The 12,215-nt window shown below is 35.2% G+C and overlaps 1 pseudogene; it reads right to left on the bottom strand.

Moving 5' to 3' along the window:
- LOC149164535 (sugar transporter ERD6-like 5) overlaps nt 1–12,215 on the bottom strand; it is a 76,311-nt pseudogene that overhangs the window by 13,653 nt on the left and 50,443 nt on the right.

Below are 12,215 nucleotides of genomic sequence, written 5' to 3'. Positions count from 1 at the left end.
TTAGACAGGTACGAAATACTATACATTGTCTATCAGGTCATTTAAAGCATTACCAATCTTTAGTACAAGATCTGACTGAACATTTTATAGCATTCAATATTTCATCAATTCCCAGACTCCAGAATGCTAGTGCTGGCCTCTTAGCAAATGTAGCTTCCAAGCTCATTCCCTCGGAAGACTATAGCCCAGATAGATTTTCAATCGAATTAATCTTTAGACCCTCGATTCTTGATAACATTACCAATTGGAGAATTTTCAACGATGATCCTGATATTGTAAGCTTCCTCACATCAGAAGGATCCTACACTAATCAAATAATAGATGAGGACCAACATGACAAACAATTACAACAAGATAGCACTAATAATGCTATGCCAAAATCAGTGGTCAAATTGGAAGACTTATATGATTTTAAAGATCGATTTAAAAGATCTACCAATTCAAAACTTCAAAGTTCAACTCTGAACTATGAATTAGTAAATCTAGGAACTGATACCAAGCTGCAGACTATCAATCTAGGTCTTGGCCTAGCCCCTGAAGAATGATTAGCGTATGTTCGTCTCCTGAAACAATACAAAAGTGTCTTTGCCTGGAACTACGATGAACTTAAGACTTACGACACTTCTATCATTCAACATACTATCCGAATGATAAACAATGAAAAATTTGTCCAGCAAAAGCTGAGAAAGATCCATCCTAATCTAGAAAACCAGATCAAATCTGAGCTCAATAAGTTATTGAAATCCAAAATATTTTTTCCCGTTCGACATTCTAAATGGGTTTCCAATATGGTTCCTGTTAGAAAGAAAAATGGAGACATTAGAATTTGCATTGACTTTCGAAATCTTAACAAAGCCTACCAAAAAGATAATTTTCCTTCGCCTCCCATGGAGCAAATATTATAGGCAGTTGCAGGGTCAAAACTAATATCCTTCTTGGATGGTTTCTCTGGCTACAATCAAGTTTTGGTCCATCCCGAAGATCAATTAAAGACCACATTCAGAACCAAATGGGGTACTTATGCATATCAAAAGATGCCTTTTGGGCTGATCAATGCTGGCGCCACTTTTCAAAGGGCCATGGACATCGCATTTAAGGGATTCGTAAACAAATCAGTAGTAATCTACTTGGATGATATAACTGTATATTCCAAAAAACGAGGAAATCATCTCAGAGACTTAAAACAGATCTTCCAACGTTGCCAAAGGTATGGAATTTCACTTAACCCAAAAAAGTGCTTTTTTGCATTAAGTGAAGGAAAACTTCTTGGATTTATAATGTCAAAATTTAGAATACATATTGATCCCGATAGAATCAAGGAGATTTCTGAAATACCCTTGCCTCACAACAAGAAAGCTATGCAATCCTTCCTTGGCCAGATTAATTTTGTTAAGAGATTTGTTCTAGATTTTTCAAGGATCATATCTCCTTTACAAGCAATGATTAAAAAGAACTCAATTTTCAAATGGGGCCAAGATGAATATGAAGCATTCAATCTGATTAAACAAGCGATTGTAAACGCTCCATCTTTAGCAACTCCAAATTTTTCTGATCCTTTCATTTTGTATACATTTTCCTCTAATAGATCATATGTTGCGATACTCACTCAAGCAAATCAAGATAAGGCGGAAGCCCCAATTGCCTTTTTTAGTTCAAATCTACAAGGTGCTGAATTGAATTATTTAGACGTCGAGAAACAAGCTTATGCTGTTTTCAAAGTGATCAAACATTTCAAACCCTTTCTGCTTAAAACCCATACAAAAATCATAGTACCATTTCTGGCAGTAAGAAATCTCTTAGTACAGAAAGACGTAGGTGAGAAAAGAGCCAATTGGGTTACTGCCTTACAAGAATACGACGTTGAAATTAAACCAGAAAATATCGTAAAAGGTCAAGGCTTTTGCAAAATACTGGCTGGAGCATCGCTTATTTCCAAAACACCATCTGCAGAAATACAAACGTATCAGGTAAGCCTAAACGATATTGAATCATTATATGCTAATGTCATATTTTATCTAAAGAATGGATATGCTCCTTCAAACCTCGATTATACAAAGAAAAGAGCCCTAAGGTTAAAGGCTAAGCAATATCAACTCGTGAACGATGTACTTTTTAGGATGAATTATGATTCTGTCCTCCTTAGATGTCTTGAGAAATCTGAAGCTAAAAAGGTGTTGCATGAACTCCACGATGGACTAGTGGGTGGACATTATGCTGGAGATGCTACCGCACATAAAATCCTACGCGCAGGCTATTATTGGCCAACATTATTCAAAGACGCACATAGCTACGTAAGGAAATGTCAAGTTTGTCAAACTGCTGCTGGGAGACAAAAGAAACCATCATTTCCTTTGCAACCAGTCAACATTGAGTAGCCTTTTGATCAATGGTGATTGGATATAATAGGTGAGATCGTTCCTCACTCTTCTAAACAACATAGGTATATCTTTATAGCTACAGATTATTTTAGTAAATGGGTAGAAGCAGTTCCTCTCAGGACAACTAACACCGAACACATCATTGATTTCATAGATCAGTTCATAATCACCAGGTTTGGTTTACCTTTTGATTTAATGTTTGATAATGCATCATATTTTTCTGGCAATGCTATGATTGAATTTGCACTCAAAAGAGGTTTTAAACTTAAATACTCTACCAATTATTACCCACAGGGGAACGGGTTAGCTGAACCAACGAATAAAAACTTAATCAGTATCATTAAGCAAACCATTGATCAAACTCATAAGAATTGGCACAAATCCTTAATATCTGCTCTATGGGTAGACCGAATAACGCAAAAAGCCTCTATTGGCACTTCTCCCTTTAATTTAGTTTATGGGAAAGAAGTGGTCCTTCCAACTCATCTAGCGATTCCTTATTTGGCCTTAGTTCAATATATTGACGAAACACTGACTTCTTCTTTACAACTAAGGCAACTGCAAATCATTAAGCTAGAAGAGCAACGAGAACAGGCTAAAATAACTCATGCTCATCACCAAACATTAGTAAAAGCTTCTTTTGATTCAAACATGATATCTAGAAAGATCTAGTTTTAAAATGGGACAAGGCTCATGAGGAAAAGGGCAAACATATGAAATTTCAACAAATGTGGCTTGGCCCTTTCCAAATTGCAGAAATCATAGGTCCATCTACTTTTATGTTACAGGATTTAACAGGAAAAAGAAAATCTTTACTTGTTAACGGGCAGATCCTCAAAAAATACTTTCCATAGGAGATCATTCTTCTATTTTTTGTAGATTAGTTTTACCTTTATTTTCATAATAAAACCAGTTGTAAATGGTTACATTTGGAAATCACAAAAAAGACAAGTATTTCTTTTAGATTTTTTTATTTTTTATTTATTTTTTTATTTTTATTTTTATTTTTATTTTTTTCGCTTGTATAAATAGAACTGATTTAGAAAATTGGTCATTATTATTGAAAGATACAATAAAATGCTATAAACCTGCAAATGATACTAGTTTCAACCTTGTAAATTTTGATAAAAAGTGACCTTTAGTGGGAATTTGTTTTATATCAGTCAAATGAAAGGTATCAATAACAAAATGAGGATTCTCCGTAGAAAATCTCTTTCCAAAAAACTCTACAATTGTCGTCTAGAGCTATCCTTAAGGAAACAATGACTTCCTCCCCACTTAGGAAATTACGAGCTTCAAGGAATAATCCAACAATACGCTTTAAACTTAAAGAATAAGAGGTCCCATCACGAGCTGAATTATCATGATCATAGATATTATAGCTTGCTGACTTTGCCAAAACTGCATACCACAATAGGGCAATGACTCGAGATTGTTGCAATCAAAAGACAAGGGGTCTCATCACGAGCCAGCTTGTTCAAAAAAGTTGTAAATCAAGGAAGTGGCACTGTCATAATTTGGCTATCAAACCAAGGCATTGTTCTTTAAGGATTAAAAGAAAATAAAAGCATTAAGTGTAGATATGGATTTTTCTTTGAAAATTGTATATTCCTCCAAGTAGGATACAGGATCATTGTTGGGTAACAGGTAACCCTGTCGAGGCCATAAACACCTGCTGGTAGCAGAGGCTCTACCTACGACAAATGAGCATATTTAAAATTGATTTACAGAGAAGTCTTTGTTTTTATCTTTATAAACCAAGTAGTGACTGATGTAGATACAATGACTAGCTCTAGGAAGTTAATAACCAAAGTTAACATAGAAGAAGCAAACTATCATTAACAGCTGAAAGCAAGATGAACTTTATCTTTCTATGATGAAGTTTGATTTTCTAGAAAAATTTTCTATTTTGGAAGTTTAGAAAATTCAAAAGAAAAGAAGAGATAACTAGTTCTTCCAAGTGAATCGCCAATTGTTGTGGCCAGCAACAACCCCCCTTCTTATTTAGTCTTATTACTAATACTAAATAAGTGGGGACCCTTATTCAAAAAATTTTAGTACTTGTATTCCCTTTTTTAATAAAACTTACTATCATAAACTTAGGAGAATACTCCAAAAATATAAAAAGACTTAAGTTTTATGATAAGTTCGAATAAATCAAACTCTCAATAAAAAGTGTCGCATCACTAAAAGCTAATGAATGCTTTCCTATAAGCAGAATCCTAAGATTGCGAAATTTCGATGCAAAATCATATACTAAAAGACACTCATCACATCGCATGCCTCAAATATCAGTTAAGGTGAAAATGCCTCAAAACACCGATATGCGATGGCGAGTCTCACAAATTGCATTTCGCAGAAAAACACGTTAATGGATGATTGCCACACTCAACAAAGTAGCGATATTGCAAAGAAAATCGCAAAAAATCGCCTTATCGCAGATCTATAGGGCTCGTTGTTCAAAAAAGCTTTTTCCATAAACGGATGCCCAGTTATGTGCGTTAATGTTAATTAATGAGTTAGTTGGCAATCGTTAATGAAATATGGTTTTGATCTGATTGAAGAGCCATTTCACATAGGGTGATATATTTTATATGTTTTTGGAATTTAAAGCTTTCCCGTCATCTTTTTTTTATCATTACTCTTGCCTCATTTGTAAATTGCAGGAGCAAAAAGCAGAGAAGTATACATAGCAGTGCTTAGAATATTATGGGAAAGAAGGGTAAAGCTCCAATTTATGAAGATAAAGAAATGATTCCCTTATACACAGACACCACCTGTAACAAAGATGCCGGTATTACAACTTGGGAAAGCATGTACAACCTACTCGAGGAAGAAAATCCTAGAGTAATGGAGGTTACAGCAACTGTAGATTCACGCGGGTCATCTGAGGCATCGATTACAGAACTAGCACGTTTGTTCTTACACTAGATAGCAGTGAGGCCCAAGATTCTTCCATACACGGACATCGTCAAATGGGTACTGGATAGTGCTAATATCACAAACAGACAATTTAAAACTTAGAACCAAGAACTCATGGAGTCGTTCTTTCCACAAAATTTAAGGTTTATATCCTCTAACAAAAAGTGCATAAGAGGCGAAAATCACACCAAGGAAGCCCGGATCGAGAAACAGAGGCAATTTTCGATGCGTGATTAGGAAAACCCCTTGAAAAGGAAAGCCTTTAATCACTCAGTCGCTTGTAAGCCCAGAAATTTGTAGGAAAAAGTGCTAAATGCGAAAGGCAAAACATGAATTCTAAAACCAGTGGTATTTATCAAGGATATCCTCAAGTGGTATGTAAATATCTACCAAATGTACAACATCTACAGACAAGTTGGAGACAGAAGGCTCAAGAAGGAGCAGAGTCCATCAAAAGGTTAACCAAGTTAAATTGGGATTCTTAATGGACGCACTTGGTAAAACCACACAGCCAGTGCATGACTCTCAAATGTATCATTAATTCTGTCGAGAATATGGCGCCAGCACTTGCCGATTCCATTTTCGCAGGACAACTAAAGTCGGAAGTCGGCCAGCCTACTCTCCTCAAGCAAATGCTGAATGCTTGCGACTACAAGGAACATTTACATAGATAGTTAGTTGCCAAATTTAATTTTAGATTTAGTTTTAGTTTTAATTTTGCTTTATTTTTGGCTTGAAATGAGGATGGTCATTTAAACCACATCCTACATTTTTGTAATAAATTATTTTTAGATTTAGCTAAGTAGTATTTAAACCCTTCTCATGCATTTAGAGAAGGGTCCTTAAATTTATCAAAAACTTGTCCTCAGAACATGCACTTTTTCACCCTCCGAGGAGGTTTTAATGAATGAATGAAACAGGATTTATTGATATCTGTGTTTAATATCTACTACTGATGTTGCACTTTTGTACTCTTAGTAGATGTTGGATTAAGAAGAGATAGATCATTATTGCTGAAGCTCATGAGTAGAACTAGTTATAAATGGTACTTTTATTTCTTAACGATTTCTACTTATGTGTTAAGGTGATATTCATGTTCTGTTATTTATATATAAATGCTTGAATGCTTGAGTTATCATTTGACACTTCTGTACGGTGATAGCTATTTATTTATGATTAATATATGAGTAACTTATTATGCGATATGTTTTCCACAATCGTTTTGTCTAACTTTTTATACGAAATGGTTTATCTTTATTGAATTCTTTTCTCATAGAAGTTGAATGATCTTTATTACCAACTGCCATTTGAAATCATTTTAGATTGCATAACTGAAAGATTAAATCCCGGGTTAGTTTTAGAATTAGATATTTATGTTCATTAGATTACAATTACATTAAATTTAGAATAAAAATATTTTACTTAGAAATTATTAGAAAGGAAATATCAATTCTCAACACACACACACATAAATTGGGAAACTGGTCCCATATCCCCAGTCGGACCCACTATACCAAACAGAAAAGGAGCTGCTAACCAAGGTCCGGACCGGGTGGGTATCCCCCTTGTTGTAGACCCGATTTTCGGGGCTTCAACACTATCATGTTTACTTTCATCTCCATCTTCCTCTTTTAGTCTTCCAATACATTAAAAATATGTATTTATAACTTGATAACATTATCAATATAATTGTTACAAAATTTGTTATAGTTTCCTATTCAAACTCAGACCAATAGAGAAAACAAGCCAAACTAACTTGCTGGCAAGTCAAACTTGCTTCTTGGCCAGTACAAAATTTCCATTCTTGTAAGAAAAAATTAGCCTAGTTTGCATGAGTTTTTGCCACGTTTGAGCTGATCACTTACTCTCCGGCTCGCCCAAGTTTTCATAGAGCCAAGTTTTGTAACTATGAGAACCAAAATATGGGAAAGCTCCTCCTGCCAGAGAAATGTGAGATTGCAATAGGTACAAACCAAGTACAAATGTATATTGAAAAGAAGAAACTTGTACCCATTAGAAGTTTTGATTGCGAAGGACTCATATGACCAGTTGTTCTTAGTACGCTAAACTTAATTTGTTGCAAGATAACTAGATGAAAGAAATGATAGTAAAAAGTAACAAAGATAGTAGTTGACTTGAAAAATGACACTTCAAAGGTATAATAGACTTGTTTTCTGTTAATTATCGATTCATTGATTCATCAAACATGATTTTTTCTCTTAGATTTCTTTCCCTCATTCAGACTAAATAGGTTTATTAGATTGAACTCTAGTTCTCACCAATTTTGTTAGAAATCACTTAAATATAGGATCTCTGTCTCTATAGTAGAAACAAAATAATTTTAATAGAGATGCAACTTTTGCAATGAAAGCCCTTACTACTTGTATGGAAGTTTTAACACTGACTTTGCATTTTGTTTGTGCTCAATTTCAACTATTTTTTCATCTCTTCTCAGCATTCTTTTCCTTTTCCTACCTCTTTTTCCTAACTAAAACTTTATTTTGTTGTACCTCTTACCTTGCTGTTCCTTTGGTGAATTTTTTCCTTCTTGAACTCACAGACGATGATGGTTTCTTCTCTCTTGTTTTGCGACCTTCTTTCTTTACATTTATTTTTATTCCAATTAGAGTTGTCTTCCAAGTTCAATTCAGTATTTGATGGGGGTTTTCCTTGATCCTTCACTTTCTTAGGTTTGTTGCGTAACCCATTCTCCTTTTTCCCTTCTCCTTGCATCTCAAAACCCTTCTTTCCTTTAGCAGTTAGGTTATGGATGTTGAATTTCCATGATCTTGGGTCTAGGATAAAATCTTAAAATCTCTGATGCTACCAAACCAAGAATCTCAATGATACTACTTTGCACAACAAAATATAAACAACAGTAAATCACACATGCACAAAATATAGACAACTTTTTACAATTTTTAACCCAACTTCGTTATATTAAACAAAATATAATACAACAATCTAGGGCTCCCGTACTAGGGATAATGGCCCTCATACATCCACTAGTACAAGATACAAACTGGGGCTTGGTGTCAGTCTATCGACAACCAATCTATCCTCAACAACATACTTTGACCATCTAGTTGATGTAGTCGACTCTCTCAGCTCCCCTCGGTCATACCCTGTACTTGTCGGGTCCTTCAGCTACCGATCTGCAGCTCCTGCCTCTATCAATGATCCAAGTCCATCTAGCCACTAAACCTCGGCTGTCAATCTGCTCTCTTGTTGTGCCATAGTCCATAAAGGCCACAACACATCGAGACTCCTGTTGAATTGTTCACAGCTCTGCTTGTGAACAACTCTCAACTACCTATTGTTGCTCCTCAGCTACTCAGGGACTTCAGCCCACTTGGGTCTTCCTGCGCTGCATTGATGAAGACCAACATAGGGCATGGAGGGCTACCACCTATCACTACAAGATGTCCATCTTTCATAATGAACATAGGCTAGGAGGACTTCCCATCATCTGTTGTAGAAGTCCTTCTCCACAAACAAGTCTCAGGCTCCACAATTGCTCCTGGTTGATCAGACCCTTGAGCTCAACAACTTCCTCTCTCGTAACTACATTTGTCGCTCAAGGTGTTGCTCACTGGGATCCAACTTGCACACTATTGCGCTATCCTGCAACATACCATAAGTGCCCAATCCATGTCCACACTTGTTCCACTCTCATGTTGCCCTCCAATAGTGCACGAGTGACCAAGTCCACTATATAGCATTTGCACCTAGTTAGGGCATCCCCACACCTAGGAGACCCTTACACACAGTTGCCCATAGACTTCTCCACATCCGCCCTTTTCTCTGCAATAGGGGAGCTAATGCACAAATCTAGGATCCAAACTTCACTCTGAAACTTCCCATTGGTTAGGGATTCTAATATGCCATGTCAACCCTACCTCCTTGGCTTCCACAGGATGCAACAATCTGTCCACACTAGGACACCTACATCACTCTATTGGGCTAATTTATTGACTAAATTAACACAAGTATTTAATTATCAATCTGGGTTTGTAAAACTTGGAGGCAAGTCCACTATATATGGATATCAGATGTAGCCAAGATTAGAAGATAAAATTTGAAGAATTAAGGAAGTACATATTACAAATATAAACCTATTTTAACAATTTCTAATTCATTTATGTAATATATGAGGGAAGAGGCTCCTAACTTAGGAGAACCAGGTTGTCCTTCCCTACAATACTACTTTCATGAAGATAAATCTAAGAACACTAATTAATAATGGTTTATGATGTAGAAGATGTAAAAGAAGAGGCTCCTAACTAAGGAGGTCTAAATTGTCCTTCTTCAAAATCCTACTATATCACAATCACCATTGCTTCAAACCAGAAATGCAGAAATAACTTCAAATAAGAAATGGAGAATGAAATTCAATTTTAGTTCAAGATCAAATAGAAGGGGAATTTAACTTAAATTCATGTGTGTCCCTTCATATGTAGATTAGAATTAAACCAATATTCATTCAACAATCATCACACATCTAAATACATTTGAAACAAGAACTAATCTATGAAAACTATGAAAATTGAACCAAGAAGTGCACTTAGCTTGGTGTGGGGGCCCTCCACCCTTGCCTTGCACACTTGAAAAAATCTCAGCTACAACAATTTCAATAAATCAACCAAACATGAACAACAAATTGAAATGAAAGAGGTACTTCAAATTAGCTTCAAACTCTAAAGTGTTTCAACATAAAATTATACAAAAGTTACATACATAAGCCATCAAAGTCTTGGCTTTAAATAGAGGTTTTGTGAAACAAACTAATCTATATTATCTTTAACACTCATATCTAATCATATCCACCTATCCAGGTCGAACTCATCAATTTATCCCAAGAAATATGGTCAATCCCATAAAATCTCAAAACGACCCTATTTCCTAGGGATTTCCTGGTGACTAGTCATGTTTGACCAGCCTTGACCGAGCCTAATAAAGCTTGTTTTGACCAAACCAAGTGGAGTTAGCTCAGTTCTAGTTCACAAGATTTCCATTCATGCATCCAACTCGAGCCCAAGTGTCCTGCAAACATGTCATCCACACAACTATTACGGGAATTTATGATTCAGTCCAAAATTGCACTTGAAACTCAATTTTCATAAAAACTTCTAGAAATTGAAAAATTAAAATTAAACACCTGAATATGCATAAAATACATGAAAATGAGATGGATGTGATGGAAAATGGATGGAAAATATAAAGATTAAGTAAGTTTCCTTAAGCAAAAATAGACCAAAACTGAGGGCCAACATTTCCCCCTTGTTGATCTTCAAGCATGTCCTCATGCTTGTTTCTTCCTTTTGACCTTTTACTTCTATATGTTGATTGGCCTGCTGATGTACTTGTGGCTCTGACCCTTGAAGATGAAGCTTTCTCTTGAGTTACCTGTAAAATAATATCTATGCCTTCATGTATTTCTTCTCTTTTCTTGTAGATGGCATTCTTTACCTATCAGTGGAAAAATTATGGCTTGGGCTATGTATTCTGGAGTGATGGGAACAAGAATGTCTCCGATGTGTGATGAGGTTTCACCATCAACATACAAATTCAAAAACTTTACACTATTCCTCCTCTGATGATAAAATGCCAATATATCATTCTGGATGAGTAGCTTCAGAGAAGACAACAAATAAAACTTGAATTTTGCAATACATTCTGACACAGGATTCATGTCCCTCTCAAATTAGCAATATCAACAATTTTACTCAAAGGATCCAATATCCAGTTGCTCTTACATCTCACTAAAAGAAGCAATTTTTTTATGTCTAGGCATTCACTTTCAATTTAGCCACTAGTTTACCCACGCAATCTGCAAAATAGGGGTCAAAAGAACCATAAAAATATCCCAAATAGAAATGAATTTGAGAAAACTGCTTGCATGGAGCCTAATTAGGCTCGTTCTAAAGAAAACCCATGTTTTCGTTTTTCAAATTTCATTTTCATTTTCCCAGAAAAAGCAATGAAAAATAGTAGCTTCTCAAAATTGAAATGCATTTCTGAGATTGAATGATCATTCAATTTGAAATCAATTTTTCTCTTCAAATGCTTCTCCAGTATCCTGCTTACCTCTTTTCTGATGCCCTTGACAAAGAGATGAAACCAATCCTCAAAAATATGAACTTACTGCTTCCGCAAACACAAAATTTTGATATAGAAAGATTATAAAAACATAATAAACATGTTTTTATTAATCTATTTCTTATATTCTATCCTCTGTTTCATCAAAAAAAAAAAAAAAAAACTCCTTTGTCTCTAATGTAGAATTCTCTGTTTTTGAATTGGCTGTGTAGAAAAATAAAATAAAAATTATGTCACAATATCTTTTTGTTCTTTGAATTCTCACATAATTTCGCCTCTCTTTAAGACAAAATCACCATGCAGTCACTCTGCAATGATCTAAGCTCACCGTGTGCAAAATTTTTCAAAGAATGGCTCACTGTATATATGTCAACATTCATCAAATAACTCATGAAATGGCTTCACTGCGTGTATAAAATTTGTGAACTGCATTTTTTAAATATGAATGAGGAAATCGATATGTGAGCTGCAACAAAATCAATTAAACCTGCTATCTCTGTCTCCAGCAATTAAATGCTCAGAATCTGAAATCGAATCCTGAAATGCAATTAAATGCTCAGAAATGAAATCGAATCCTGCAAAAAACTCTCTGCTCTTAAATTGAAATCAAATTATTGAGATGAACAATTCACCTTCTCTGCCTTCTTAGAAATCGAGTTCTTTTAATTAATCAGACAACAACTTGTTCCTCTATCACACTACCCAATTCACGTTGAAAAATACATGTTTTTTAAAAACATCTTGTTTTATGCTTGGCGAACCATGTGTTTTCAAAACTACACTTAAACTTCTTGTTTCATTACTCAACATGCAATC

Source organism: Pinus tabuliformis, chromosome 5_1, assembly GCF_031772625.1.
Source record: "Pinus tabuliformis cultivar Carrire ecotype Pingquan chromosome 5_1, CPIR1, whole genome shotgun sequence".
NCBI classification, from domain to species: Eukaryota; Viridiplantae; Streptophyta; class Pinopsida; order Pinales; family Pinaceae; genus Pinus; species Pinus tabuliformis.
The sequence above is the reverse complement of the archived record's forward strand: the minus strand, read 5'-3'. Positions and strand labels throughout refer to the sequence as shown.